Here is a 16,877-nt window from a genome sequence, read left to right as displayed (position 1 = left end):
AGTGCCCCATTGTTCGTATTTATAATTGCAGATACAATGCCTCTGAGCCATGTGTGCTGTCACGTGCTGTCCACGATCCTTCACTTATCTGACCTCACTCTGAAATTATCCATCTAATTTCCAGATAAATGTTTCCAATTCCAAATGTGCAAACCTCAAAAAATTCTACACTTTCTGAAACTGCTGTGAAATAAGTATAAGGTTCAGGCTCTAAATTAATTCATGTAATTTTCCAGTTAGCCAATTTGCTGTTCCACAAATTTTATTGTGGTGCATGACAAATCTGGAATATCCAACTGTTAAATTTATCATCCTTCCTCCAGACAACACCGACATTAAAGTGAATGTTTCAGTCACTGACACCAACAACCTACAGACTGCCAAATAAATAAACTTAAATATAAATTCATTCATTTTTTAAGTTTATTCATCTCCAATATCCATTGTGGTGTTCCATACTGTAAGTACCAACCACACCAACCATTAGTAAAGCATTAGTAAAGGAAGTAAAGTTGTGGGTGGCACAGTGGTTAGCACTGCTGCCTCACAGCACCTGAGACCCGGGTTCAATTCCCGCCTCAGGCAACTGACTGTGTGGAGTTTGCACGTTCTCCCCGTGTCTGCGTGGATTTCCTCTGGGTGCTCTGGTTTCTTCCCACAGTCACAAAGATGTGCAGGTCAGGTGAATTGGCCATGCTAAATTGCCTGTAGTGTTAGGTAAGGGGTAAATGTAGGGGTATGGGTGGGTTGCGGGTCAGTGTGGACTTGTTGGGCCGAAGGGCCTGTTACCACACTGTAATGTAATCTAATCAGCAGTGCATCTAGCATTGTTACTTAGATTGCATCCAAACTTTGATAAATTAATTTCTCTTAGCTATCAATTATTCAGGTGGGTCTTCAAGTACTTCATGTCATGACTGAAATTCCTTTATTTTCTTGGTCTCCTGCATCTGAAATCTAGGCTGATGCTGATAATGAGTTGAGTTGCCTCTGGAAACTTCATTGGGGTACTCGACTTTAACAGTCTGAATACCTTTAAGTTCCATTTACATGGAATGTGTTGGAATGACTGGCTGTTGGAACATGTCAAGTACCTCCTTTGTAAAGCAGTTAGAAAGCTTAAACCTCTTGAAGTGACCAATCACTTACAGTGACCTTACTTTTATTTTGATAATAAAGCAAAGAACTGCAGAAGTCCTGATGAAGAGTCACTGGACCTTAAATGCTAACTCTGCTTTCTCTCCACAGATCTGGCAGATCTACTGAGTTTCTCCAGCAATTTCTGTTTTTGTTACTTTTTTTCTTATTTGCAAAGTCTTTAATTGGCAAAATATTTCCACTATTGTTTTGTAACATAGTGTACACCATTATTGATGCAAAGGAATTAAGTTAGGTAGTCGCTAGACAGACTCGATCTTTCCATGCATTCACTGACACAGTGCAGATATCGAGGAATGCCTCATTTGCAAAGACTATCTTCTGCTTAATTTTGGTCTTGGTTTTCTGTTTGTGTTGAGGTTGTCAGTCCTTCTTAAGCATGATCCCTTCGTCTCACTGCCATTTTCCCACTCTCACCCTACCCCAGGAATTTCTTCCCAATGGAGTACAATGTCTTGGGTAAACAGAGTAGAGAGTGTTGTCAGGTTCAGCAATCCAGGAGAACATCAATGGCCTGTGCTCAGCAGTCAGACACAGGAGGTCCCTCTGACTGACCTCTTCTATCAGAATCCCAACTGGGCATCAGGACTAATACGGTCAGTATGGATCAGCGCTTCACTGGAGGATTCCTTGCTAAGATGTGAACTACCTAGGTAACATAACCTCACTCCTTACAGTGATCTTACTGGCTATGTGAAGAAGTGGAGCCCACTATTGTTAAGGCATGACTGTCTGGAGGCAGTAGTGCTGAAGAAGTAGGTGCTGATGTTTTGGAAGGATTGGACATGAGGATATGGGGTTTGTAGTTTTCAAGTGATGATGCAAGATGAGAAGCTTGAATGCTGAATCCTGGGTCTAAGAACTTTGAGAAAAGGTTTCTCTTGACCTACCTGTTCGGAATCTGCTCCTGTGTGAAGAAATCCTATCTATTTCACCCTGTCCAACAGGATATGCCTTTACATTGAGGCATCGATTTTCCCCTGTGTGCCATGTCTGGGGCAAATGTCGGGAACCATACAGGGCAGCTTATGACTGCAAGTGCTTCTCTGGGTGCACAATTAACGTTAAAGATGGTTTAGGTGCAGGGGAGGACACTGAATTCTGAGATATGTGGTGAATGGCAAGTTGTTGTGGGAATGGTAGGTGGTAAGATGGAGCCAAAATTGAACTTGATAGAAGCCATAAGGGTGTAGCCAATCATCAATGACAATTTGCTTGACCTCGTGGCAACAATGCATCAAAATGTTCAACACACCTTGGACTTAGCCATAAAAAAGTGAGTGATTCAACACTCTATTACTGAAGATGAAAATGAGGACTGCCTGACCTGCTGTGCTTTTCCAGCACCACTCTAATCCTGACTCTATTACTGAAGGCTATAAATAATAATAGAAAACCAGATTTTCACTGGTTTTGTCCAGTGCTAACCCCAGTAAGAAAAACAGCACCAACATCTGTTTACTTAGCACCTTTAACCTAATAAAATGTCACATGGCTCTTCACGGAGCATTGCAAAACAAAACCATTGAAACAAGCCGCATAAGGACATATAAGGTCAGATAACAAAAAGTTTGGACAATAGAAATGGATTTTAAGGAGTATCTTAAAGGAAGAAAGTGAATTATAAAGTCAGAGAGATGTGTGAGGGCGCTGTGTACTCCAGAATGTAGGGTGTAGGCAACTGAAGTCACAATGACCAAAGCTGGAGAATTCAAACTGGGGATGGACAAGAGGCCAGAATTGGAGGAGCACAGATATCTCAGAAAGTTGTAGGGCTAGAGGAGTTTATGGAAATAGGGAGGGGTGGCATCATAAAGGGATTTGAAAACAAAGAGAAGATTATTAAACTTAAGAAATTGTTAGCAGACTCAAAACATTGGTTTTGCAGCTGAATCCACTTAGAAAGAGGCACAGCACCTTCCAGGCAAAAGCTAAGTGTATTTTAAAATGTAGTTGGTGTCCTGTGACATAAATAATGCCATTTTAGATCTGAACTTGTGGGAGCTTGTATGTGTACAAGCTGACGATAGATGAAGGAAGTGAAGAGACCAGATTAAAATTGGCCTTCTGGTGCCAACAGGAATAATTTGCATTGTTGCCACCCACTTCCATCAACGCTTACATAATTGATCGTCAATCTCCATCATTGGGATCCCCTCGCAACTTCATTTGCTGGTGACAGCCTGGTTCTGATTTGAGACTTCAATCAGGTGAGTATCAACTTGCCATCCCTTAGATCACAACCAAATATAAATTAGACTAGGATCAAAATGGCAAAAGTTTGAAAGTCAAATTTGTCTTCATTATTACTTTGAATATCATAAAATGTTTGTCATTATCAGCCTTTGTTAATATTAACTTTAGTAAAATATTGTTTAACAAACTACCAAATATTAATTAAAAGGTAACCTACACTTAAAGTGGTAGGTTCTGAAAATTGGATGTTGAGGAGACAAAGAAGAGTTGCTCATTTTTGGATGTTGAGTTAGAGATACTTTTATTTGAAAGGAGCTAGTCAGCGGTTCCTTTTTTCAAAAATTGGTGAAAATAGTCTACAAGACTACTGTATGAGCAATTTGAAAGTGAGTAACACTGGTAATGAGTGAGGCACACTGCCATGCTGGAATACGCTCAATAATTTGACAAGGCCTATGATAAGTTGCTATGTGCCAAATCTGATTAGTTCCATTAAACTGCAAAGAAGTGTCTCTGTTTCTTCCCTTGGTGTGTCAGTAAACTACATATTGCTGCATGGTAGCAGGTTGAACATGGATCCAACATGTCAGGTAGCCCTGCTCTAGAGTGACAGCTAAATTCCCACTGATCTTTCAGCAAACATATTGAAATGAGGTTCCAACACTTTAAATAGTCCGAACCTGTGAGTTACAGCTCTTTGCTGGTGTATCAATTTTAATCACATTTTCAAGATATTCAAAATCTTGTTCAACTGTTGTGAGGCAGCCAGTGACATCCACGTCCCAAGACTGATTTTTTAAAAATCGAGTGTAATGGCATTATTGTACTATAAATGTCTACATTTCCTTTCTGGAAAAGCAATTAGAAATCAGATTTCAGACTCTGTGTCATTGTGTTCATAATAGCTCCTAATACTCTGACTGGGAGACCTGAGATTCAGCAAACAATTACACAGTGGTATTCCCCAGACTCACAGCCAACACAAAAAATCCCCATTATTCTGCATTGAGCTGTGCCTATTTAACAATGACGTTGCAGAGCCTATACAAAAATCCATATTAGATTAGATTAGATTCCCTACAGTGTGGGAACAGGCCCTTCAGCCCAACAAGTCCACACCGACCCTCCGAAGAACAACCCACCCAGACACATTCCCCTACATCTAATACTACAGGTAATTTAGCATGGTCAATTCATCTGACCTACACATCTTTGGATTGTGGGAGGAAACCCACGCAGGCACAGGGAAAACGTGCAAACTCCACACAGACAGTTGCCCGAGGCAGGGATTGAACCCAGGTCCCTGGTGATGTGAGGCAGCAGTGCTAACCACTGAGCCACCGTGCTGCCCCTGCATTTGTCTAATCTTCTCATTGATTTCCATGATGGATGGCCAAGAAGAATGTTGGAGGAAGGAGGTGGAAATGACTAAAGGATTCATTTTTAAAGTTCTCAATCTGAATGTTTTTTTCTCTCCAGTATAAATATTTTTATACAATTTTTAAAAATGATTTTGAATTGGGTGTCTTATTGGAAAGGCGAAAGTGAGGACTGCAGATGCTGGAGATTAGAGTCAAGATTAGATTGGTGCTGGAAAGGCACAATAGGTCAGGCAAAATACGAGGAGCAGGAAAATCAATGTTTTGGGATTCCTGAGGATTCCTGATGAAGGGCTCCTGCCCGAAACATTGATTTTCCAGCTCCTCGGATGCTGCTGACCTGCTGTGCTTTTCCAGCACCAATCTAAATTTGTTTTATTGGAAAGTAGAGTAAAATATGGCACTGTTTAATGATTTCTTAGATGATACCTTCCCATTATACATTTTGGGATGTTGATCAATGCTAGTTCACAGAGCTGGCTTGGTTAACTGGAAGATGGGTTTGTAGTTTCCCTTCGTTAGGTCTCAGGTAAGCCTGAAAGTCAGTACACACCTACTGTCAATAGATACATCAGTTCATTTAGTTTCCCAACAGGTCAGAGAAGAACAAACAAGCAGCCTGCGACCTCTGCATCATGGTGCCCTTAATAGCAGCCAATCAGCTTCATATCATCACGCAATCCAAATAGAATTCAAGGCTGCACTTTTCTGCTCACAGCAATAAAAGAGGCCCAGGGCTGCCAAACATATTTGATAACGTGCAGAATAAGGCAGCATGTCATTAATGATTAACGTGGTAGTGATGAAAGTCCCCATTTCAGTGTGATGAATGCAGAGATAAATGAAATGTTCCCTCCACTATCTGAGGTACAGAGAGGCTTTGTGGGAGTTGTCAATCTAACAAATTGCAGAACAGTTCACACTCTGCGGTTCTACAGCAAACCTTCGTGGAAACAGCTTTTAGTTGGAAACAGTCTTCTCTTTTTTGTTTCTTCAGAGAAGGCATTGTAGTGTATTGTAATCATTCCTGAAAGCACATCCTTACTAATAATAACCTTTTAAAAAGTTTTGCATCATCTTAATATAATTACAAGTTCTCACTAATATCGAAATTTCCCAGTTCTTAATCAATGAGTGGAACGTATGAGCAGTGAGTGAAGTGGATGTGAAATCCCCCATTAACAGAATATACCCTCTTCAGGCTGATTACACAATGACATGGCATTGATAGCAGCACTGGCGCCAAATCATTCTGTCGCTGAGTGAGAGGAGGCAGAATCAATCTCTCCTGGTGGGTGAGCTATCTGTAAATTAAGGCATCTAGAGGAGGTTAGTCATCTCCTCTTGAAAAGATGAAACACTAGAATAATCACACAGCTCCTTTTCAAAAACAGCAGTACCAAAAGTGGGATGCGGAGAGTGCCTTACCTCATTTTTACAACTGGCCCACAGAATGTGCCATGGGTCTTTCACCCAAGTGGTCTATAAAGAACCTTAAAAATAAAAATAGACACATTCTGTGGCTGAGTTCTGGAAACAGAAAGTGAAATTTTGAAAGATGTTCTTGTTTCTTTATGTTGCACGTGGGAAGGCTCTTGGGTGTATCACAATATCTATAAAAGTGTCTGATATTTCAAATTACACTGACAAGAGACCTACCACACAAACTGCACACTGTATGAATTCGACCTCATTAAAATGCCTTCCCTGAAGTATGAAACTTTTACCATGACATATCTATAGTCATGAGAATTATTTTACAAGTGTCCTGATTATGTGTAAACAATACAAAAATGATGGAGAAAGAAGAAAGGGCAGAGAAGATGAAAAGACTCAGGGAATTGAGGTTATTGAGGTTATCTGCAAATGAAAGTTCTTCAACTGTATCTTCACCTGTTGTATAAGGAGATAAAACAGACAATGTTGAGTAGTACATTAATTACACCCAACGTGTTAATATCATACCCATGTGGTGGAATAGAGAGTGCAGGGGTAAATAGCTTTGCACTGCAAAGGAGTAAGAATCTACTATCAAGATAGCAATCATAGTTTTAGTTACAGTGTCCATCATATCAGTGTAACTTGTTGCTAGCTGCTATTATGCAATAAACTACACCCTGTTTAAGACAACAACCTCTTCTCATTAGACTACCAAGTAGTTTTCCTCTTTGTGGTCCAAGCAGACCGTGCAGGGATATCAACGAGGATAGTGGCAGCAAATCCACCTGCTGAATCTTAGATCGCGATGAGCCTTGATGAGGATCCATCATGCAACATCTGCTTCTGCTTTTTCCTGGAAACTTATCGACAGCATCTAGCAGCACATTTGCCTTCTCCACCTAATTATCCAGTATCTGGGATACTGGTACAGTAAGGTGCAGTGAGGGATAGGTATTCCTAAGTTTGTTCAGGAGACTTTCCTACAGTATTATGGAACCAGAAAAGCACAGCAGGTCAGGCAGCATCCGAGGAGCAAGAGAGTTGACATTTCTGGCCTAAGCCCTTCATCAGGAATGCCCAGTCCAACAGGAAAGGATGCACTGTTGGATCTGATCCTTGGAATTGAGGTGGGACAAGTGAATCAAGAGTCAGTGGGGGAAAGTTTAGGAGACAGTGATCATTAAGCTATAAGGTTCAAGATGGTGGTGGAGAATGATACTCTGTAGTTAGGGTATGGAATGCACTACCTGGAAAGGTGGTGGAGGAAGTTTCAATTAAGGCATTTATGAGTGGTTAGGTGATGATTTATCTGGAAATAGTGTGTGAAGCTATGAGGAAAAAACAGGAGATTGACACTCAGCATGTTTGAAGAGCCAGTGCTGTACAATAGGCTGAAAGACCTCTTCCTGCCTATTCAGGAATTCTGTGACATATGGAAATTTAGTTTAATGTTTCATCTGCAAGACAGCGCCTGTGACAATGCAACTATCCCTCAGTACCACACAAGTCTCTGCTTACATATAAAGGTAAAGTTGCCATAATCCTACTTGCTCATTAGAGTGAGATGACTGGTGGTAGGTTAACCTGAGGGTCACCATGCCTCAGGTAAGGAATGAAGTTGAACCCATGCTCTGAGTTGTAAACCAGCCATCCAGCCAAATGAGCCAGAAGACCCTCCATACAGATTAGCTTTACATATTTAACAGTCAGAAGGGGGCACTGTTGCATCAAAATGTTTTGACTGCCATTTGCCTTGTCAGACGATTTTTACAGCTAAAAGGTGCGGGTGATGGAACAAAGGTTGCTGGATAAGCATAGTTCCGGGAACAGCTATTCTGTGAATCTGCCATGACCCACGGTTATGAGGATCATGGTGAGATCACATTTAATCTGCTTCACTGTATTATTTATTTCCATTATGTTTTAATATAGGAAGATCCATTGCTAAATTTGTTTGAGAAATGGATCTGCTGATATAATCATGTAACATCCAAACTGTGAAGTATTTTATATGACAACTTATAGAATGATTGGATGATGCAACACACAGCAGGAGCCAGTATCAAGGCTGTACCTCCTTCTTCTGTACTTTTCCACAAGAGGAAACAATTTATCTTTACCTACCCATTCATTACTTCATCATCAGATAAACTTCAATTAAATTACCCCTTAGATCACCTTACATTGCCCACCATGACCATTGGCTAGGTATTCCAAAACCCAATCTCAGCACAGGGAGACATTCCAGAATCTCAAGGAAATCTAAAAGGGGAGAAAGGTACGATTTCAAAGATCTCTGCTTCTTTTTCTTTCCATTCTGCCTTGGATTGAAACAGATCTAGTTAAAAGACTTGACAGAATCAATCTTTACATTCATCTCAAGATGTAAGTGTGGTTATCAAAACTTTTAATTAACACTTGTGAGTTTAGAAATACCTTCTATGACTAGTATGTTTGTTTCATTATGTACATCACAGTCAAGACAAGGTGTGAGGAAAATATGACGAAGAAGCATTGAGCAGAAGTGTGTCCTTACATTACGTGTCATAAAAATCTGCTGATTGATTTTTGATTCATGGCTGGTAAACAACTATTCCTGATAGTAGCGTCTCAATCAGACACAGCGAGACAGGATGCTGTCAAAACTGTCAATGATCAGTGTATATTGGTTTAAACAGGAGGAGAACGATGTGTTTATCTTTCTCGATTTAACCACATCTATCTTGGTTTGGATGAATAAAATAAATGCAAGTGGTCACTGTGACATGATAATAAGACGAAAAATCAGGAACAATGTAAAATGGATCGATTTACATTATCAGGTAAAGCCAACAATTTCTGCAGCACCGTTGACATTGTAAAATACTGGGAGGGAGAGATGGATGTATAGTCGTGATGTCACTAGACTAGTAATCCAGATGCCTAAATTAATATAGTGGGTGCGTGGGTGCGAATCTCACCATGCCAGCATGTAAAATTCCAATTTAATGAAAAAATGAGGAATTGAAAGTTAGTTTCAGTAATGGTGACCCAGCATTTAAATAATGTGGGCAAACCAAGCAATTTGGGAGATGAGCAGGAGGAAAATGAAAATGACATTCATAACGACAAGGGAAAATAGTCTAATTTTCTCATTAAGATTTCAATGGCTGGATAAAAATCTTACTAGTGTGCACCAAGAACACTATTTGCATCTCATAATCAGCTCATCTCACCACATTTCCAGCAGGTTTCCAACTCCCTCAAGCTCTGGAGAGAAATTCCCAACTTGAAAGCCAGGGCAGTTACCTGGCGGCTGCAACTTGTCAGTGCTCTCTCCAGGTCTCCATCTCAGAGTGTATCTATGGGCAGTGACCACTTGCATACTCTGTCCACAGATGCTGGCATTGGCAAAACACCAGCTTCACCATCATCATGGCACAGCTCAGACGAACATAGCACAATTCACCACTTAACTACTGTATTTTGGAGCTCACCATGCATCGTTGCAGACAGCCATCTTCTGCATTGGAGCAGGGTGCATCCCTAAGTCCTTTTGCTTGCTCTCTTAGTGCTCACTAATTTTACCCCAGTTGCTCACAGCACCTCTGCTTTGCCTTGCCTTGCAACAGATTTTCACTTTACTCCAAACTTACAGGCTCACAGTCTTTCTGCCTTGCTTTGCCTTTTAGCACAGGCAGAAAAGCAGGCAGCTTGTCAGCTCACAAGCACTGACTAATTACATTCCTGGTTCCACATATGCCAACTGGTGAGATGATGTATTCGTTTCTGCTTTCGAAGTCACTGCAACAGAAAACATAGAGTGAACAGTCAAGAGATGAACCCTTTACAGCACAGTGCTATATCAGTTTCACACCTAGCATATGCCAGCAGCTTACGTGGCGAATATCCTTCATGTGCTTCAACCAAATTGCCATGTCTAAGGACATAGTACTTTGTCCAGTCAAAGGGGACAGTAGGAGGTCAGGGGCTGCTGCCACACTCAGTCAAGGACGTCATCCGATATTAGTGCAGGGATGGGCTGCTTGGTACAATCCATGCCCTTACAGTCTGCAGGTTGCGCCAGTGTCAGTCCTGCAGGTCATAGCCGAACAGGTCCAGGGATTTCCAAGAGGTCAGTAAGGGAGCTGCACAGATATCAGTGAGGGATCTGATCAGTTGGGACTGTCCTGCCAAATCATTAGGGGACTGGCTCATGGTCAATCTTGTGGTTTGGCTGCTAGACATCAAGAGATGGATTATGGGAGTGCCATGCTACATTGGGGAAATCAAGTTTGTGGATAGGAAGCAGCAAAGGGAGGAATCACTGTAAAGGAGAACAACTCTAGGCTTAAGGTAGGGAGCTGATATAACATAGGAAGGCAGGGAGTATTTTAGGAAGCAGAGTCTTCAATAGACACCACCACCCTATCTTTGATGGGAAGAGTTAAAAATCACACAACACCAGATTATAGTCCAATAGGTTTATTTGGAAGTACTAGTTTTCAGAATATTTTCGGGTAGATGAAGGAGCAGCACTCCAAAAACTAGTAGCTCCAGATAAACCTGTCGGACTATAAACTGGTGTTGTGTGATTTTTAAGTTTGTCTATCCCCGTCCAAAACCAGCACTGCCACATCATGGCTTTGATGCAAAGGTGACAGTGCATAATTTTCCAAATCTTATATACTTTGGAGGGTGACAAATATGGCCTCAGTATTTAAAGAGGAAAGGAGAGAACTAATAGAATTACAGTCCAGTTAGTCTACAATCAGTCCTGAGGAAAATGTTAGTCCATTATAAAAGATGTGAGAACTGAATATTTGGAAAGGATTAATGGGATTAGAAAAAGGCAGCAAATCATGTTTAACAAATGTACTGGAGTTTTTTGAGGATGTGACTAGTAGAGTAGATCAGGAGAATAGTTAATAAAACAATATGGTGCATTTTGATTTTCAGAAGTTTTGACAAAAGAGATTAATGGACAAATTGAAAATACCCGTGGAATAGCAGGTAATATATTGGCATGGATTGAGAATTAGTTGACAGACAGGAAATGAATAGTGGGAATTAGTGGGTCTTTTTCCAGGTGAAGGCAATGACCAGAGAGGTACCACAAGGATCAGTGATTGAGCCCCAACTATTCGAAATATATATAAATGAATTGGGTGAGGGAACCAAATGCAACATTTCCAAGTTTACTGATGATACAAAACTGGACAGGACTGTGATTTGTAAGAAGGATGCAAGGAGGCTTCAAGATGACTTAGTCAAGTTGAGCGAGTGGGAAAATGCAGCATAATGCAGATAAATGTGATGGTATACATTTCAGTTTGAAAAACAGAAAGGTAGTGTATTATTTGAATGGTGATATAATGAGAGATGTGGGTGTACAAAGGGGTCTGGGTGCCCTTGTAGAGAAGTCAATGAAAGCAGACAGATAGGTGCAACAAGCAATTAAGAAAGCGAATCCTATGTTGGCCTTCCCTGCAAGAGGACTTGAGTTCAGGGATGTCATTACTGCAGTTATACAGAGCTTTGGTGAGACCATGCCTGGAGTATTGCATGCAGTATTAGTCTCCCTACTTGAGAAAGGATATACTTATTATAGAGAGAGTGTGACAGAGGTTCACTAGGCTGATACCAGAGATGGCAGGACTGTCCAACGAGGAAAGACTGGATCTGTATTCATTAGTGTTTAGAAAGATGAGAGGGATTCTGATTGAATTGTATAAAATTCTAACAAGGCTGGATCAACTACATGCAGGAGTGATATTTTCTCTGTTTAGGGACAAGTTTAGGGTAAGGACTGAGGTGTGGAAAAGATTCTTCACTCAAAAACTAGTGAACATGTGGACTTGCCTACCACAGAAGACCATGGAGGCCAATTCACTGAAGTTATGAAGGAGATAGATAGATTGTTAGGTAAAGGTAGCATCAAGGTATAAGAGGAGACAGCAAGAATATAGCATAGAGATTGAAGATCAGCCTTGATCATATTGATTGGCGAGCATGCTTGAAGGGCCAAATAGCCTATTCCTGGTCCTAGTTTCTGTGTTTTTATGTTTCTATGATGCAGGGATTTACTGTGCAGTAGGCCTGAGACTTGGAGGGAAATTGGAGAAATAAGTGGTTAAACAGGTTGAACATGACTAGGCTCAAACTAACAGGGTACACCGAGAGTAACAGTCAGAGTCTACAACTCACTCTGTCCCGTGATCTTCATCTGATGCTCAACTGCATAATCAAGATGAGAAATGGTTGCTAGCACACACAGGGTTGGTAGGAGCGCACTCCACTTGTAGACTATGTGAGGCCCTCAAAAGACAATTGCCTAATCACGCACTGATAGATTCAAGACATCGGCAATCACAAGATTCTACAAGTTCACCTCATGCATAGACCAACTATGAAGGTTACAAATCCTCAATCGATGTACAATGAAGAAGCACCGTATCACCCATGTGTTGTCAGAAGGTTTCTTTCTCCTTGCTCTCCCACTACTTCTATATGCAACTGGAGGTAGTTCTTCCTTGGCTATCAGCAGAGGTATGCCAGCAATGTGATCCAACTTGAATACAACTAAAGTAACCACAGAGGTAAGTGTCAGTACCTGAGCTATGGAGGAGGCAGTGTCGTCAGCACATCCTCTGAGTGATTACTTCCTCTGAGGTAGTAGAGTAGCAGGTGATTGGAGGAGTTGGTCTCTTGCAGATCTTAATGGCTCCTAGTCTAAAAATACCAGGTAGGATATTTAGGACTGAAATAAAGAAAAGTATCTTCACTCTGAGAATGGTGAGACTGTGGAATTCTCTGCCACAGAAAAGCATTCTTCCCTCCCCTCTACTACCCCATCCATCAGGGCCCCCAAGTTCCAGACTGTGAAGCAGGGTGCCAACTTGACTCTGTTAGCCATATTCTTTCCAATTCTAGAGAAACACACTAAGGGCAAATAATAGAATCACTACAGTGTGGGATCGGCTTTGTGGCCCATCGAGTCCGCACTGACCCTCCAAAGAGCATCCCGCCCTCTTCCCAATCTTATCCTTGTGACTCTCATTTCTCATGGCAAATCCATCTAACCTACACATCCCTAGACACTGTGGACAATTTAGCATGGCCAATTCACCTAACCTACACATCTTTGGACTGTGGGAGGAAACTGGAGCACCTGCAGCAAACCTACACAGACACGGGGAAAATGTACAAATTCCACACAGGTAGTCATCCTAGGCTGGAGTCGAACTCGTGTCCCTGGTGGTGTGAGGCAGCAGTGCTAACCATTGTGTGACCCCCTGGCGTCCAATGAGATCCAGTGCTACACAGGACACATATATCTAGCATCAGCCCCACTAAATACATAAAGGTGCATTATCAAAATTGAATAGCATCTGATAAATGAGGAATCATTACCTCATTGTATCTAATTCAGATTGCATTCTCATTTACCTATCCGGCATCCTAATACTCATAAACATCCTTACATTGTCCATGAGCTAACGGACAGTGCACTTGATACCTTCATTAATTTAGATCATGGGAAGCCTATCTTTATGCCATCAGCAAATTTTGCAAATATGTCCTTTGACCTTTCATCAAAGTCATTTACTCAATTTATTCAAATAACTTGCATTAAGAGGCCAAAGGTATGTTTGTTCAATTTGCTGACAATTCAAAGGAGGGAAGGAAGGTAAATTATGAAAAGCACATATGGAGGTTGCACAGAGATATTGATAGGATTCTGGATTAGTGGTACTGGAAGAACACAGCAGTTCAGGCAGCATCCAAGTAGCTTCGAAATCGACGTTTCAGGCAAAAGCCCTTCATCAGGAATAAACCTTTATTCCTGATGAAGGGCTTTTGCCCGAAACGTCGATTTCGAAGCTACTTGGATGCTGCCTGAACTGCTGTGCTCTTCCAGCACCACTAATCCAGAATCTGGTTTCCAGCATCTGCAGTCATTGTTTTTACCTCAGAGATATTGATAGATTGAGTGAGTGGTGAAATATCTGGCAAATGTAGAAAAAGGTGAACTTGTCCATCATAGCAATATTGAATAAAAAAGAATCATATTTTCAAAATTTGGAGACATTATAGGGTTCTGAGATGCAGAGGGATCTGTGTGATCCAGTATATGAGTCATAAAGGTTAGTACCCAGGTACAACAATTAGGAAAGCTAATAGAATGTTACTGTTTATAGTGAGGGAAATTGAACATAGGGAAAATTGGTATATAGGTGATTGAAGAGAACACGTTTCTATAGTATTAGTCTCCTTATTTAGGGAAAGATGTTAATGTGTTGGAAGCAATTGAGAGATTTACTAACCTATGACCAAGAATGAGCAGGTTGTCTTATGAGAAAAAGTTAGAAATGCTAAGCTTGTATTCACTGGGGTTTAAAGAGTTAGAAGTGACTTGATTGAAACATATAAAATCTTCAAGGATCTTGACAATGTGGATGTTAAAAGGATGTTTCCTCTTGTTAGAGAGTCAAGAATCACTGGCCACTGTTAAAAGACAGGGTTCTCCCATTTAAGACAGGGATCATAGAATCATAGAGATATACAGCATGGAAACAGACCCTTCGGTCCAACCCGTCCATGCCGACCAGATATCCCAACCCAATCTAGCCCCACCTGTCAGCACCCGGCCCATATCCCTCCAAACCCTTCCTATTCATATACCCATCCAAATGCCTCTTAAATGTTGCCTCCACCACTTCCTCTGGCAGCTCATTCCATACACGTACCACCCTCTGTGTGTAAAGGTTGCCCCTTAGGTCTCTTTTACATTTTTCCCCTCTCACCCTAAACCTATGCCCTCTAGTTCTGGGCTCCCCAACCCCAGGGAAAAGACTTTGCCTATTTACCCTATCCATGCCCCCCATAATTTTGTAAATCTCTTCAGCCTCTGACGCTCCAGGGAAAACAGCCCCAGTCTGTTCAGCCTCTCCCTATAGCTCAAATCCTCCAACCCTGGCAACATCCTTGTAAGTCCTTTCTGAACTCTTTCAAGTTTCACAACATCTTTCTGATAGGAAGGAGACCAGAATTGCATGCAGTATTCCAACAGTGGCCTAACCAATGTCCTGTACAGCTGCAACATGACCTCCCAACTCCTGTACTCAATACTCTGACCAATAAAGGAAAGCATACCAAACGCCTTCTTCTCTATCCTATCTCCCTGTGACTCCACTTTCAAAGAGCTATGAACATGCACTCCAAAGGTCTCTTTGTTCAGCAACACTCCTTAGGAGCTTACCATTAAGTGTACAAGTCCTGCTAAAATTTGTTTTCCCAAAATGCAGCACCTCGCATTTATCGGAATTAAACTCCATCGGCCACTTCTCAGCCCATTGGCCCATCTGGTCCAGATCCTGTTGTAATCTGAGGTAAACCTCTTCGCTGTCCACTACATCTCCAATTTTGGTGTCATCTGCAAACTTACTAACTGTACCTCTTATGCTCGCATCCAAATCATTTATGTAAATGACAAAAAGTAGAGGACCCAGCACCGATCCTTGTGGTACTCCACTGGTCACAGGCCTCCAGTCTGAAAAACAAACCTTCATCACCACCTTTGAGCCAGTTCTGTATCCAAATGGCTAGTTCTCCCTGTATTCCATGAGATCTAACCTTGTTAGTCAGTCTCCCATGGGGAACTTTGTCGAACGCCTTACTGATGTCCATATAGTTCACATCTACTGCTCTGCCCTCATCAATCCTCTTTGTTACTTCGACAAAAGACTCAATCAAGTTTGTTAGGTATGATTTTCCACGCACAAAGCCATGTTGACTATCCCTAATCAGTTCTTGCCTTTCCAAATACATGTACATCCTGTCCCTCAGGAGTCCCTCGAACAACTTGCCCACCACCAAAGTCAGGCTCACCAGTTCTATAGTTCCCTGGCTTGTCCTTTCCACTCTTGTTAGACAGTGGCACCACAATTGCCAATCTCCAGTCTTCAGGCACCTTACCTGTGACTATTGATGATACAAATATCTCAGCAATAGGCCCAGCAATCACTTCTCTAGCTTCCCACAGAGTTCTTGGGTACACCTGATCAGGTCCTGGGGATTTATCCACCTTTATCCGTTTCAAGACATCCAGCACTTCCTCCTCTGTAATCTGGACATTTTGCAAGGTGTCACCATCTATTTCCCTACAGTCTGTATCTTCCATATCCTTTTCCACAGTAAATACTAATGCAAAATATTCATTTAGTATCTCCCCCATTTTCTGCAGCTCTGCACAAAGACCGACTTGCTGATCTTTGAGGGGCCCTATTCTCTCCCTAGTTACCCTTTTGTCCTTAATATATTTGTAAAAACCCTTTGGATTCTCATTAATTCTATTTGCCAAAGCTATCTCATGTCGCCGTTTTGCTCTCCTGATTTCTCTCTTAAGTATACACCTACTGCCTTTATACTCTTCTAAGGATTCACTCAATCTATCCTGTCTATGCTTCCTTCTTTTTCTGAACCAAACCTTCAATTTCTTTAGTCACCCAGCATTCCCTATAGTTAGCAGCCTTCCCTTTCACCCTGACAGGAATATACTTCCTCTGGATTCTTGTTATCTCATTTCTGAAGGCTTCCCATTTTCTCTCCCCCAAAAGTAAGTGAAAGCCAAGTCTTTGAATATTTTTAAGATTGATGTTGACATATTCTTGGAAAGCAAGGCAGTGAAAGGTAACCTGGAGTAGATGGGATGTGGAACAATAG

The sequence above is a fragment of the Chiloscyllium punctatum genome, chromosome 9, assembly GCF_047496795.1.
Source record: "Chiloscyllium punctatum isolate Juve2018m chromosome 9, sChiPun1.3, whole genome shotgun sequence".
NCBI classification, from domain to species: domain Eukaryota; kingdom Metazoa; phylum Chordata; class Chondrichthyes; order Orectolobiformes; family Hemiscylliidae; genus Chiloscyllium; species Chiloscyllium punctatum.
The sequence above is the reverse complement of the archived record's forward strand: the minus strand, read 5'-3'. Positions refer to the sequence as shown.